Source organism: Rattus norvegicus, chromosome 4 (genome assembly GCF_036323735.1).
Source record: "Rattus norvegicus strain BN/NHsdMcwi chromosome 4, GRCr8, whole genome shotgun sequence".
Lineage (NCBI taxonomy): Eukaryota > Metazoa > Chordata > Mammalia > Rodentia > Muridae > Rattus > Rattus norvegicus.
In genome coordinates this window covers 143,108,418-143,123,460 of record NC_086022.1, presented here as the reverse complement: position 1 = coordinate 143,123,460, position 15,043 = coordinate 143,108,418, and positions in this window count along the sequence as shown.

Here is a 15,043-nt window from a genome sequence, read left to right as displayed (position 1 = left end):
CCCCGTGGTACCTCTGCTGCTAGGTTGTTAAGCCAAACTGCTGCTGATATGGAAACCGGCTGCTTGAACTATAACTCAGTTAGATATGGTAATAGAGGAAGGCCATGATAGCGTGATGCAGGAAATGACTAAACGTTTAATGCTCATTACTCGTAGGTAGCATTCCTGGCCTCGGGAAGGTGGTGTGGGTGGTATTGTGTGGGTGAGTGCACTAAAGCAGGTCCCTTTGAAGGGACCAATCCCTTGTCTTTCCTTCTTGAGTCTCAGACATGATAAATATTAACTTGTTCAAGATCCGGTGTCACGGGCAATCGTTGACAGGATGCGTGAAACATTTCACAACACCCTTAGAAAACAGGACTTTCAATATCTCAGAGCTGTTTATTATCCCACTTCCTAAGCAGCCATGAGAGCTCACTAGGCTTGGGATAGTTGTTGCAAAGCTGATGGAATTTGAACCTTTAATGACGCAAAAGGATGGGTGCATAGATTTTCGCAAGTTTAGGGTTCTCGATAAGTGACGTTGTTCCATGTTCTCATCTTTTATGACAATCTATCTGCCTGTCTGTCTGTCTGTGTGCCTAAACTGTTTCTTGTGTTAAACAAGCACTCTATTTCTGAATTGTGTTCCCATGGTTTTAATATTTTGTTTTATTTGTGTGTGTGTGTGTGTGTGTGTGTGTGTGTGTGTGTGTGTGTGTGTGTGTGTGTATGTTTATACACTTGGGTGCTCATGGACTACCAGATTCTCTGGAGCTGGAATTACAGGTTGTCGTGAACTAGGAATCAAATAATTCTTCTGTAAGAACAGTGTGCTCTCTTAATCTCTGAACCAATCTCTCCAGCCCCACATTTACATTTTAAGCAAAATTAATATCAATAGTACTTTGTGTAAGAGAAAAGTTCTCTTAGAAGCCAAAAAAAAAAAAAAAAAAATAAGGAGGATAAAATCTATTCAGGTTGGAGCAAAAGAGATGGTTCACTGGTTTAGAGTACACACTGCTCTTAAGGATAGACCAAGTTCAATCGCCAGCCTGTGTGTCCCGTGTGTCCCATGTGTCCCGTAGCTAACAATCATTTGGAACTCTAGCTCTGGAGTGGGGGTGGGAGGGGGGTGAGAGGGGGTGGGAGGGTGGGAATCTCTCACCTCTAGCCTTTTGGGAAACCTGTACTTATTTGCATAAACCCAAACACAGACCACACACACACACACACACACACAGACGCACACATACACACACGTGTGTTCCCGTGCACCCCCACAAACACATTCATATAATTAAAAATAATAACTATTTCTTTTAATCTATTTGGGCTACAATACACTCTTTTTAAAACTCTGTGCTATTTGCTGCATTTCCTTTCTGTAATAGGGGGAAATCTATGCTCTCGCCGACCTGGGAGCTAAGAACAGGTTCTATACTTTGAAAGGATCATGAAGAACCCACAGAGCTCATTTGAGGGCAGTAAAGTCTAAAATTCAGGCTCATCCTTTGTAGCAAACACATACTTACCCTGCGAGTGTGCCCCTTCAGAGAAGGCATGGAGTGTTTGCCTTGTCTGATGTTGCAAAGGTAAACCGATCCCTGCCCACCAGGGCTGGAAAGGCTATGAGACCACTGAGTAAGTGGTGGAGGAAGATGGTGCTAGATAAAGCCCCAAAGGAAGAGAGCCAGGGGGTAGGGTACTAGGAGTGGCTTCCTAGGGAGGTGCTCTTAAGATGAACCTCGAAGATAAAAGATTTTGAAGGATTAGGTGGGCAGGGTGGAGAGAGGTCAGAGACCTAGAATGAAGAGTCCAGGTGTGGAACTAATAAATAAGGTCCTTTTTATGAGTCCCTGTGGTACCTACGCCTCACTGGAAGGCAGGAAACGGGGGAGCAAGTTCTAGGAGGAGACCGTACTAGGCAGGTTCAGCTAGGAGGGACAGGAAGGACAATGGTTCTCATCTTGGTGTTTGATGTGACTGTAGTCTCAGGAAGTGACAAGGATGTGTTCTAATCACTGAAAAACACTAACCTCATCATTTGAAGGCTGATAACTGTCCGCTGTCAATCCATGAACAATGTTAATCTGTGCGGCTTAGCAAAAGGAGCCCACGTTTCAGTCTATTCCCTAGAAATATTGAAAGTACTAACAGCAGGACAGACAGAGTGAGCTGCCCAGCCTGGGGAGGATGCCAGGATTGCAGAATTCCGCTTCTAAATTTGTTCTCGAGTCAGTAAATGGTTGCGCTTCATTGGGCTCCAATTGCTTACTGTCTCAGTTTTCTCTGCTATGAAATGGGGACCACATCGATTGCCTGCCTGATGTCTGTCCATAGCGCTTCTCAGCATGTTCTATTCACCGAAAAGAGAAGCTTCCCTTTTCCTCAACCGTGTTTTTATGGGGAAAATGAGATTCTCAGAATTAAAATTGGACCGTAAGAGCTTCTCAAATCAAATGATTATCTTTGAAATGTATTTATTATTATTGTCATGTGGGGATATGCACACGTGCCCTGGTGCCCTGGTGCCCTGGTGCCCTGGTGCCCTGGTGGAGATCTGAGGACGACAACCTTTGGGACTTGCACTGTTTGGGTAATCCCAGAGACTAGACTTGGGTTGTTAGGCTGGTATGAGAAGTGCTATCACCTGCTGAGCCATTTGGCCAGCCCTTAAGTGACTACTGGAAAAAGATGCAAAATTTGAAGACTGCTGAAGGTATTCAGAATCAATTCCATCAATGACGCCCCCTTCCTACCCATTTCTTTCTTCCCTTTTTAAACACTTTAGTTCTCCTTTCTCAGTCTCCTGGGTGCTAGGGTTATAAATCCTCTGTCAGTAGTTTATAAATCAAAGTTAGGATAGTTGTTGTTGTTGTTACTTAGGGGAGACCGCACTCTCCTGGACCATGAGATCATGTGTCTGTTCCTCCAAAGCTTCAGCTAATCCACCCAGTTCTGTGTGTCACTCAGTTCCTAGAGTGCAGAGGGAAGTCCTGTTCTGTCCTGTTCTGTGACTTCCTCTGTGACAGGGTCTACAGCCCAGAAGGTGGACTCCACAGTCAGGTGTTGCCACTGCTGTACACAACTGTGGGAGACACTAAACTCTCTAATGAAAGCAAGAAGCAGGGCTGTAGATGTGGTTCACTGGGTAAAGTGCGTGCCTCGCCTGTTTGAAGTCCTGGGTGGGATCATTAGTATCGCATAAAGTCAAGTGTGGTGACGCTCTCAGGAAGTAAAGGCAGGAAGATCAGAACTTCAAGATCACCCTGGGCTATGTACATAACAAGTTTGTGGCCAGCCTGGGCTACATGAGAGTCAAACAAACAATCAAACAAAAAGGATGTGGGGGGAGAAAAGCGTGATACGTGGTCCCACTGTTTGCACAGGCTGGAATTCTTAGACATGCTAAACTCTAAAAGACTTGGGTGGTAATAGATTTCTTTTATGCAAATGTTTCTTTGCTGAGAACTATTTAGTAAACTGTCTTCTTATATCTCTTTCTGGTTTTTATTTTTATTTTACAGACAAGGTTGTTTTCCCTGGATGCATGTATGTGTACCGTATTGCATGCCTGGTGGCTGTGGAGGCCAGAAAAGGGTATCGGATCCTCTAGAACTGGAATTACAGAGGGTCGTAATTCAATATCCTAGAATCTGTGTAAAAAGCCAAGTGTGGTAGCCTGTGCCCATAATCCCAGTGCTAGGGAAGTAGGGCTAGGTGGGTCCCTGGGGCTCACTGGCTAGCCTCTGGCCAACGAGAGACACTCCACACCTCTCTTAAAAAACGAAAGCAAGGTGAGGTTGTCCAGATGGCTCAGTGGGTGAAGTTGCTTGCAGCAGAACTTGACGACCTGAGTTTAGTCTCTGGGAACCCTGTGGTGGAAGGTAGAGTTATCTTATGATTCCCACACACATACTCACCACACCCATAGTCACACCCAACAGCCCCCCCACACACACATTAATTTTTTTTAAGGTTGATGGCACCTGAGGAGTGATACTTGAGGTTGACTTCTGGCGTACATATGAACATGAGTTCATATATGTATGCTCACACATGCATAGCCATACCATTCCTGTGAGCTATATATGTTTGTGTCCATTCACCTGAAAATTCATATATTGAAAGCCCAGCCTTCAATGTGATGATGGTGATAAGAGTGGGAAACTTTGAAAGCTGACTGGGGCATAAACGAGGTGGAAGAACCACGCATAGGACCAGTGTCCTCGTAAAAGCTAGAGTAGGTCTGTCACTTCTGTGCTGCAAGGACACAGCAAAATGACCATTGGCTCTGAATCAGGGAAGTGACCGTTCCCAGAAGCAGAATCTCTCAGCACATTGTTTTCCAGCCCCCTAGCCTCTCACACTGTAAGGAGAGACATTTCTGTCCCTAGGTCTCCTGCTATGTGCTACTTTGTTATGATGGCCCAATTGGGCTGAGAGCGTCATCCTATAGATATGGATTAACACTTTCGCACTGTTCAACAGATCAAAAGAGAGCAAAAGCTATGGTTTTCAGTTGCTGGTAAGAGGAATCTAAAAATGCCTTTAAACCAGGACTGCCGATGAGTCCTTAGGCAGTGGTAATATAAAGAAGCCGTGAGGCCACAGTAAACATAGAAGAATCTGCATAAAGCTGATAGCATGGAGGAACGAGGAGATGGCTCAGTGGTTAGGGCCACTCTTCCAAAAGACCAGGGTTTGATTCTTTTTTTTTTTTTTTAATTTTAATGACTTTTTCAAGATTTATTTATTTAATGTATGAGAGTGAGTACACTGTCGCTGTCTTCAGACACACCAGAAGAGGACATCGGATCCCATTACAGATGGTTATGAGCCACCATGTGGTTGCTGGGAGTCGAACTCAGGACCTCTGGAAGAGTAGTCAGTGCTCTTAACCACTGAGCCGTCCTCCAGCCTCAGGGTTTGATTCTTAGCATGCGCATGGCAGCTTACACCCATCTGTGACTCCCGTCTCAGCAGATTTCAGGTCGTCTTCTGGCATCCCCTGGCCGGGCACACATGTGCTACATAGATTCACATGCAGGCAAAATACCCATATGTATAAAAATAATAAATTAATAAAAGAGAACATGAGCACCATGCATTGTTTTAAAAAAATACCTGATAAAATGTAGCTGTTTAATGATGCGAAAGCATGTGTATGTAGATGTTGCAAATTTAGGGTTCAGTATGTATAAATGCAAGGGTTCGCGTCTGTATAGATGGAGTTTCATGTATGCATAGATGCAGGGTATCAGCCATATCATACAGAGAAAGAACTAGGAAAGATGGTAGGTTTGGATGCCGTGCAGCCTCTTATTTTCAATATTTGACCCTTTTTTGTAACATGAAAATAGCCATAAACAGTGCACAGACAAGCATTCTAATAAAACTTTATTCACAAAACGAACGCTGGGTTAGATTTGAAGTTTCCTGACCTCCAGTTTGAACAGGCAAATTTTTCTTGTTTACAAGTAACGAAGATCCGGGCCTGGTCAATCCCACAGTACCATGGCTTCCTTCAGGATCTGAATCCTCTGCCTCTGCTCTGCACTGTGAATACTGTGGCTTTGGTTCTGAGCCCTCTAGGATGAGATGTCCACAACCCTCCACACATCACACCTTTACAATCAGGGTCCAAAGGCCACAAGAGTCTCTTGCGTTTCCTTTTCAGGACCAAGGAAGTTTTTCTCAGCAACCTCCTAGCAAACTCATTTTACTTCCTAAAATGGGAGGGATGAGGTGAGTGTGCCTGGGTACCCTCAGCAAGGCAACCTAATATTAAAAATAGACAGATAATAGAATTAATATAATATGACATGTAATCTGCTACACATTCATCTCCCATTTCTGTGCAGCAAATTACTACGCAAATCATATCTCAGATTCAGTAGGTCAACAGTCCAGGTAAGTCTTGGGGTCTTGTACTTGGGAGCTCACGAGGCTATAATTGAGGTGCCAATGCCTTTATTCCCTTATGGAGCTCAGGAGCCCCTTTCAGACTCGTGTGATTGTCACCAGAATTCAGGTTCAGGTAGCCAGAGGACTGAAGTCTTTGGGGTGTTTGCTTGTTTTGTTTCTGGCTAGCTGTCATCTAGGGACGGTTTGCAGCTCCTGGGAGGCCTTAGATTCTGTCTTCCACTGGCCTAATAAGATACCTCACTTCTTCAAGGCCAGCAGGAAAATGGCTCTCGCTGACAGTTTTCTATGATGTAACCTAAGGGAACAATAGCCCAATTATATTCACAAGTCCTGTCCATAATGTAGAGGACACTTTGGACCCCCAGGAAATTTGGTACGTGGTTCAAGTCAGGGGTTGGCAAACACCCTGTGTGGCAGAACAGGCAGTCCAGCGTGTAGGCTCTCTCCTGCTCTCTGTACTCACATAAAGCAGACATACATCATGTGTGAGCAACTGAATTTGGCTCTGTTCGAATGAGATTTCAGTGAACACGGAGGCCATCTTGGAATGCTGCATGCCTGGTAGCAGGTCTCACCTGGAAAGGTCACTGTAGAAAATATCCATTCAGAGGGCTGGAGAGATGGCTCAGCACTTAAGAGCACTTGCTGCTCATTTCCAGGTCCAGAGTGTGGTTCCCAGCACACAACTGCCTAGAACGTCAGCTCCAGGAAATCTGATGCCCTTTTCTGGACTGCACCTACACACAGGTGTCCATATCCCCCCCACACACACATAAAATAATTCTGCAAAATGTAATCGTATATTCAGAAGAAATAGATTGTATTTGGTACTCCTTCCTTTTGCTGGGAGCTCATTTCTTTCTCGAGATTTCTTTGTCTAGTCTTGCTTGTTTTCCCATATTGTTATAACGAACATATGTAGTTCTTCTTTTCTTTTTTTTAAGGTTTTTTGAGGCTTTTTAAAAAATTTTTTAAGCTTTTTCTCCTTTTTGCTTTAGGCTTGCTGAGCCCAAACGCAGCACTAGCGACTGCGACCCGGGGCGGAGAGCACATATGTAGTTCTTATTTGTTTGACACAGGGTTTTTTAAGAGCCCAGGCTGTGAATTAGCTTGCTGTGTATTGATGACTTTCAACTCCTGGCCACCAGTCAGGCCTCCCGTGTGCCGGGATTACAGCATGCATTACCTCGACTAGTTTGACTTTATATAGTTCTTAAAGTTTAATTGTTAAAACGAGAGGTTTTGTACTTAATATCTTCATAGTTGATTCTTTTTGTCTAGAGCCACAAAAATCCTCCCATATGTCCAAGTCTTTATGACCTGTGGCAGCATTTGAAATCATCCTCATATTTCTTACTTCTTCAGTTTGTTTTTAAGAACACAGTTTATTATTTTTAATATAAATAGATCTTTCCTTCTATTTCTAACCTGTTATTTCAAGGATTCTTAAAAGTCGACAGGCATTTTTCCTCACAAAGTAAAATCTTTTAAATATTTTTATTTATTTGATTTGTGTTTGTTTGTTTGTTTGCTTAGACAAGCTATTACTATGTAGTCCTGGCTGGACTAGAATTGGCTGTGTAGACCAGGCTGGCATCAAACTCAGAGCCATCTGCCTCTGCATCCCACACGCTGGGATTAAAAGTGTGCCTGACCATTTCTGACAAATGAAATCTTTTAAACTACAATTAAGAAACATGTCATTTACTTCTGACCAAAACGTTCTGAGGTGTTATGTGCTGGAGAGGGGGCTAGCCCTTTACAAAATTCATCTAAGTGAAGCAACATTATGAAAAAAATAAAATAATTCTGAAAAATTATTTCTTGGCTGACATTTGGATTTTAGAATATAAAGTATTTTCTTACCCTTGCTTTATTTTTTGGGAGGGGGCATTGAACCCAGGGCTCTGGGTGTCTTTGGCACATGCTCTCCCGCTGACTTACTTCCTAGCCCACTATTCCTTTGTTGTTTAGCAAGACCTGTGTGCAGCTATTTTCCCCTAAATGGGCATGCACATGCATTCTTCTTAGTCAAGTATGCATGTTTCCCCTAGCTGGGCATGCCTGAAGCTACTTCATCTAGTCCAGTATACATGTAGCTCCTTTCTCTTCATCAGGGATGCATGAACCTTCCTCCCCCTAGTCAGGGATGCATGCACCTTCCTCCCCCTAGTCAGGGATGCATGCACCTTCCTCCCCCTAGTCAGGGATGCATGCACCTTCCTCCCCCTACTCAGGGATGCAAGCACCTTCCTCCCCCTACTCAGGGATGCAAGCACCTTCCTCCCCCTACTCAGGGATGCAAGCACCTTCCTCCCCCTACTCAGGGATACATGCACCTTCCTCCCCCTACTCAGGGATGCATGCACCTTCCTCCCCCTACTCAGGGATGCAAGCACCTTCCTCCCCCTACTCAGGGATGCAAGCACCTTCCTCCCCCTACTCAGGGATACATGCACCTTCCTCCCCCTACTCAGGGATGCATACACCTTCCTCCCCCTACTCAGGGATGCATGCACCTTCCTCCCCCTACTCAGGGATGCCTGCACCTTCCTCCCCCCACTCAGGGATGCATGCACCTTCCTCCCCCCACTCAGGGATGCATGCACCTTCCTCCCCCCACTCAGGGATGCATGCACCTTCCTCCCCCTACTCAGGGATGCATGCACCTTCCTCCCCCTACTCAGGGATGCAAGCACCTTCCTCCCCCTACTCAGGGATGCATGCACCTTCCTCCCCCTACTCAGGGATGCATGCACCTTCCTGCCCCTACTCAGGGATGCAAGCACCTTCCTCCCCCTACTCAGGGATGCATGCACCTTCCTCCCCCTACTCAGGGATGCATGCACCTTCCTCCCCCTACTCAGGGATGCATGCAGCTTTTCTGGTGCTTCATTCTTTATTTGCCCTCTCTCTCAAAGCTGGCAGCTCAACAATCCTGACTCTTTTTCCAACCTGAATCTCTGGAAAAGATTCAGCTCAGAACTCTCAGCTCAAGCAGAAGAGCCAGCCAATGTCACCACCTGTTCCTCCCTGCCAGTTCTCCCTGACAAGCCAGGGAAAGCAGTGGGGAAACCATAGCTCTGTTCAGAGCTCAAAACCTTTCCAGCATCCACTGTAGGATGGGGAACGGTGACCCTTTCTACAAGAGTCCTAGGCATGTAAAACTCGAGGATGCTGCGTCTAAGGATGAATAGTGTGGGCAGAGGAGCCTAGAGCCGGGACTGCACTTGGCCAGTGGAAGTTTCCTTCAGTGAGTGAGCTCAGAATGGACCAGAGGAGGAACATGGATTGTTACTGAACTTGGGCTCACTGTCTGTACCCCAAGAACCTAGGTTCAACCATTCATCCTCAAGAAAACAATTAAAACAGTCAGATTAATAGTAAAAGGCAGAACAATTCAATGTGGCCACACTGGGAAGAGGGACAAAGGGACATAGTGGACCCCACCCTCACCCTGAGTTCAGCTTTTGGTCCTGAAGAGAGATGAAATAAAGGGCCGTGGACATGTGCGTCTAAGCCATCCAAATGGAGGTGAGGTCGCACTTGCCATTGATCCATCACTGTTAGGATTTTAGTCTCATCCTCCAGGTTGGCCTGCCAAGTGGTTGGAAGCATGTCAGTGTTTCTGAGGACAGGCTCTCCCTCCAGCAACTCCCCTACCTCAGCTTTCTCTCCAAGCACGCAGTTCCTGGAGGGAAACTGCTGTTTCTCTGGTCCATTATTTCAATAGTCTGATAGTCAGCTGAGGGCCATGAGTAGTAACTCAAGAATGTATTCCTGTCTGCCAGGCTGGTTAAGGGATGGATTGTCACTCTTCCTTTTAGCCAGGGAAGGGATTAGAAGCCACAGGTCCTGCTAAGCTAAGCACTCCAGCCCTATTGTGGCTGAAAACTCATAGTCAAAGGCAAATGATAGGATAAGAACCTGAAATCAAATGTCTGCCTTTGTTTGCCTTTGTGCATGGGAAATGTCGGGTGTCTAGGGTTGGTGTGCAAGTACATGTGTGCTTGTGCACAGAGCAGTCAGAGCTTAACCTCAGGTGTCACCATATGGCTTGTTTCTATGAGTCAGTCTCTCACTGGAACCCAAGGTTCACCAAGTAGGTCCGCTGGCTGGTTCCAGCGATCTGCCTGTCTCAGACCTCCCATAACTGGAATTACACGAATCTGTCAGCATAAACAGCTTTTTATGCGAATGTTCGTGTTCCACTTGGAGATTCATGCTTATGATGCAATGGGCTTATGCAAGCCTATTCCTGACGGAGGTATCCCCCTATTCTCAAGGGTCTGACATTGATGATTATGATGATCATATTGTTACACTGAGATCTTATGAAATTCTCTGGTTGGGCTACAGCTCAGTGGTAGAGTATGTGAAGCTCTGAGTCCAATTATCTACACAAGAAGGGAAGGAAGGAGGAAGGAAAGAAGGGAGGGAGAGAAGAAGGGAAGAGAGGGAGGGAAAGAGAGAGGAAAGAAGGAAGAAAGGAAAGGGCAGTAGCGAAGGAAATATTTGAAATAAGAATTAATAGGTTAAAATTGTTTTGTATATTAAATATGTCTTACTAGAATTTTAAACGTTGTTATATTCATCCTTTTAAAAAGTAACTTGGTTTCTGCTGATGAGAACTTATGTGTGGGATGGTGTTGTTGACTTATAGACATGAAGACCTTTTCCTTTGAGTCACAGGCTCACATAGACCTTGAAATATTGACAGTCACCTGGAATGTTTACTCTGTAGTTCTTTGAAACTTGTTCCCCCTGTTGCAGTAACTCTGTCCTCACAGTTTAGGTCATTATTTCAGAGAAAACACACTCTGTGTGTGTGTGTGTGTGTGAGTGTGTGTGTGTGTGAGAGAGAGAGTGTGTGTGTGTATGTGTGTGTGCAAGCATGTGTTTGTGTATGCACATGATTTCCTCGTGGGTGTAGATTTCATCCTCTCTGTGATTTCTGTGCCCTAACCATATTGCTAGGCAACATTAAGCAACACACATCCCACACTTTCCTAATTCTGTCTGATGTTTCACAAATGGACGTTGGCTTTTATCTGCAGACAGAACAACACCAGACGGTCTTAGATTTTGGCTTTTGAGATAATCAGGTGTCCATTCAAACCAAAGCTAAATGACCATATGTACCAGACACAGGAAACATGGGATATGCACGAGAGAGGTACAGGTATTTGCTTTCAGACTTGGCCAATTGCTCCTTAATGGTATTGAATGAGACCCCCTCCATTCTGTCTTTGCAGGTAACCCCAAGAAAGTAGGCTGCCATCTTTCCAAGGATTGGGAGAGCTTGTGGGGAGTACATGGTATGATCTTGGTGAGGCCGTATATGTATAACTTGCCAGACAAAATTCAGGTGTACACCTCCTACCAAAACAGAGGACAAGTTTTCAGGTTAGGGTTGAGGATTTAATAGCATTGGAGGAATGAACCCCTTATCTCCAGCTGGTCTGCTTTCTAATCTGCCCACCTTCTGTGTTTAGGGAGTTGTCAGAGAGAGGTCCCTAATGGGCGTCGGAAAGTGCGAGATCTGTTTCCACAATATCTTACTTACAGATTAGAAGATGTAACTATATAGTTTCTCCATGAGATAGGAGTGAAATACATATATATATTCTGAAGAACAGTAAGGCTGGTTACCCCCAAAAAGTAAATTGAAGTGTCAGGAAGACAAAGTTGGAGAGAAATCCTTTATAACACAGTATTTTAGACCTTGTAAAATGTCCATCATGTTAAGTGTATATAGTCAAAAAACTTAAAAATTAAGCAAAATATTTTACTTTGGCTTGAATTGATTCCCAGAAATCTATACCATCAATAACGTCTCTCCTAAGGTTGAAGATATAAGGTTGGAAATCTGTGTTAAGGTTGGATTTGACCTTAGAAATCTAAAGTAGCAGTTGCCAAACCTGGGCATCATCTTTGATTTGATCAAAATATTCCAGCTGGAGCCAGAAAGACAAGTATTTCCCATCATAGCTGAGGGAGGTTCTAATTTCCAGCTTGCTTAGAGACCCAGTCAATGGCCCACCCAAGGCATAAATTTCTCCTCAGCCACCTATGCATGATAACGTCTCTATCTTGGAGGTAACCAGCGTTCAAAGGGGCATCCAATGACTACACTTGCAGTCATTTAAATCCCATATGGTTCCCTCTCACACTGTATAAGGCTGGCCCACCTAAGCACTAGGCTACTACAGAAATCATGAGAGAGTTGGGCTGGAGAAGGACTCTGTCACTACTTCCCTTGCTCTGCAAGCACAAGGATCTGAATTAGAGCTCCGGTGGCCACAGAATAAGCTGAATGTGGTAGCACAGGCCTGAAATTTCAGCACGAGAGGAAAGGGAAGAGACAGATGGATTCCTGGAGCCCAGTGGTCAGTCAGTCAAGCCAATCAGTGAGCTCTAGGTACCCTGAGTGCAATGAGGCATGGAACTTCCAACTCTGAGCTGGAAGAGATACTGTGGCTTCAGTCTTGCCCTCTCCTGTCTATGAGGACCCTGGAAGAGTCCTGTAGTAGTCAGGACTTAGAGACTACTTAAGTGTATCGTGTCAAAGGGGCATCCTTCAGCCCCAGGTCAGCCTCCTTTCATCTATTCATCTTACTTTACTTTATTTTATTTTATGTTATGTGTATTGGTGCTTTGCTGGCATGTGTGTCTGTGTGAGGGTGTTGGAGTCCCTGGAACTGGAACCACAGACAGCTGTGAGCTGCTATGTGGGTGCTGGGAACTCAACCCAGGTCATCTAGAAGATCAGCCATCGCTCTCAACTGCTGAGCCATCTCTCTAGCCCTTTATTTATTGCTTTTTAGATAGAATCTCTTGTACCCCAGACAGGCCTCAAATTTACTGTACGTCTTGGGGTGACCTTGAACTTCTGATCCCCCCCTAAGTGCTGGGACTGTAGGCTCTGCCAGGGGTCCCAACCCAGGCCTTTGCATATCCTAGGGAAATACTCTACTCACTGAGCTGTATCCCCAGCCCTTCTGTCCAGCCCTCTGAGGACAGCAGCTCCAGAGAGACCCTGACAGAGAAAAGTATCTGCTAAGCCACTCCAATTCAATAAGACACTGCACTGTGTAATAAATGCCTCTGCACTGAATTTATTCTTTTAAACGGCTAAGGTATTTTGAGGGAGAGATGAGATAGAGCCTCTTTACATAGTAGGTAAAAAAAGATAAAGGATTATATTACATAATCTTATTTACTTGTAACTATACTCTTGCCAGTAGCTTCAGTCCCGTCTCCTGGATGAATTGTATAGTTATGTCTTCTAATCTGTAAGATACTGAGTTACCTTTATTTACCCCAGGTAAGCATCAGTTCAGAGTACACATGAAGCTTACCCATCTTGTTTCCTTTGGTTTCCTAAGGCCAGGAAGAGTGGATTGGGAAAACGCTGATGATCTTTCAGTGACGTGTATTATTTGTCTGCTATGGAAACAGATCTTGCACCTCCTGGTACCCATCAGAACCTCTTCTGACAACTCCCTAAACACAGAAAGCAAGCAGATTAGAAAGCAGACCAGCTGGAGACAAGGGGTCCATTCCCCAAAAGCTGTTAAATCCTCAACCCGAACCTGAAAACTTTGGCCTCTGTTTTGTTAGGAGATGTACACCTGAATTTTGTCTGGCAAATTATGCATATACAATATCACCAATATCATAAAGCATACTCCCCATGTACAGTTACCCTCCAAATCCTCAGAGATATATATGGGCTACAGCCAAATGGTAAAATGCTCGCTTAACATGCGCAAGGCCCTGTGGGGGAGTGTGTAGGAGGGTTACACAATAATTCCTTTTACTCAGACTCACTACCTTTATGTGAGTTTCTTATGTCTCTTTCAGAGATAGGATTTCATTATTTTGCAAATGACTCAGACGATTCTTTTCAACAGTGGATCTTTATTGGCATGTCTTAATTATACAGAATAATGGATTTCGCAGTGATATTTTATACATGCATACAGCTATATGGTTTTGTTTTGTTGATGTTTACTGTTTTTGAGACAGGATTTCATGTTGTCCAGACTGGCTTCAGACTTGTTTTGTAACCAAGGATGATCTTGAACTTCTGACCTACCTGTCTCTACCTTCCAAGTGCTAAGATCCCAGATGTGGAGCACTGCAGCTGTATATGGTGCTCTAAGTTAAATCCAGGGCTTCATACATTCGGGACAAGCATTCTACCAACTGAGCTACATTCCTAGCCTTTGGATCATTTCTCCTCCTCCCCCTCCTCCTCCCCCTCCTTCTCCCCTCTCCTCTTCCTCCTCCTCCTTCCCCCTTCTCTTCTTCCTCCTCTTCTTCTTCCTCTTCCTCCCCCTCCTTTCCCCCCTCCTCCTCCTCCTCTTCTTCTTCTTCTTCTTCTTCTTCTTCTTCTTCTTCTTCTTCTTCTTCTTCTTCTTCTTCTTCTTCATCTTCTTCCTCTTCCTCCTCTTCCTCCTCCTCCTCCTCCTCCTCCTCCTCCTCCTCCTCCCCTCCCTCCTTCTTCCTCTTCCTCTTCTGGCAAAGTATTTCTATGTAGTCCTGGCTGGCCTGGAACTTACTATGTAGGCCAGGCTAGCCTTGAACTTACAGAGATCCGCTTTCCTCTGCATCTAAATTCTAGGATTAAAGACATGTGCTACCATATCCAGCTGAATGATTAGAACCCTTCACTTGCTTTACACAAGTTGTATGAAATGCCTCAGCCAGATTGTATCCCTGACACCTTATATTTAGCCACTGTCTACAAAAGAACTTTCAGAGCTTGCAGTCACGGGAAGGAGGAGCCACTTTTAGTCTAAGCCCCGTGACACTGGCATGCAAGGAGCATTACAGCCACTCCCTAGCATAGAAATTGAGAAAATTCTTTAAAGAGTTTTATCACTGAGGTACAACAAACCAAAACAAAGAAAAAGATAAGGAGGTAGCATTGAACTGGTAATGGAGAGAAAGGTGTTCTTGACAGGGAGAAGAATATAAGTGCGGCATTCCCAAGTTTAGATCACACTGTTCTCTGACACACAGCATCCCTAAAGTAGAAAAAGCAAAGAGCCTTGGGGAGAAACAGAGGAAGTAAATGCACTGGCTGCTGATTAAGAATGGCTAAAGCTGAGGCTCCAAGCTAGAG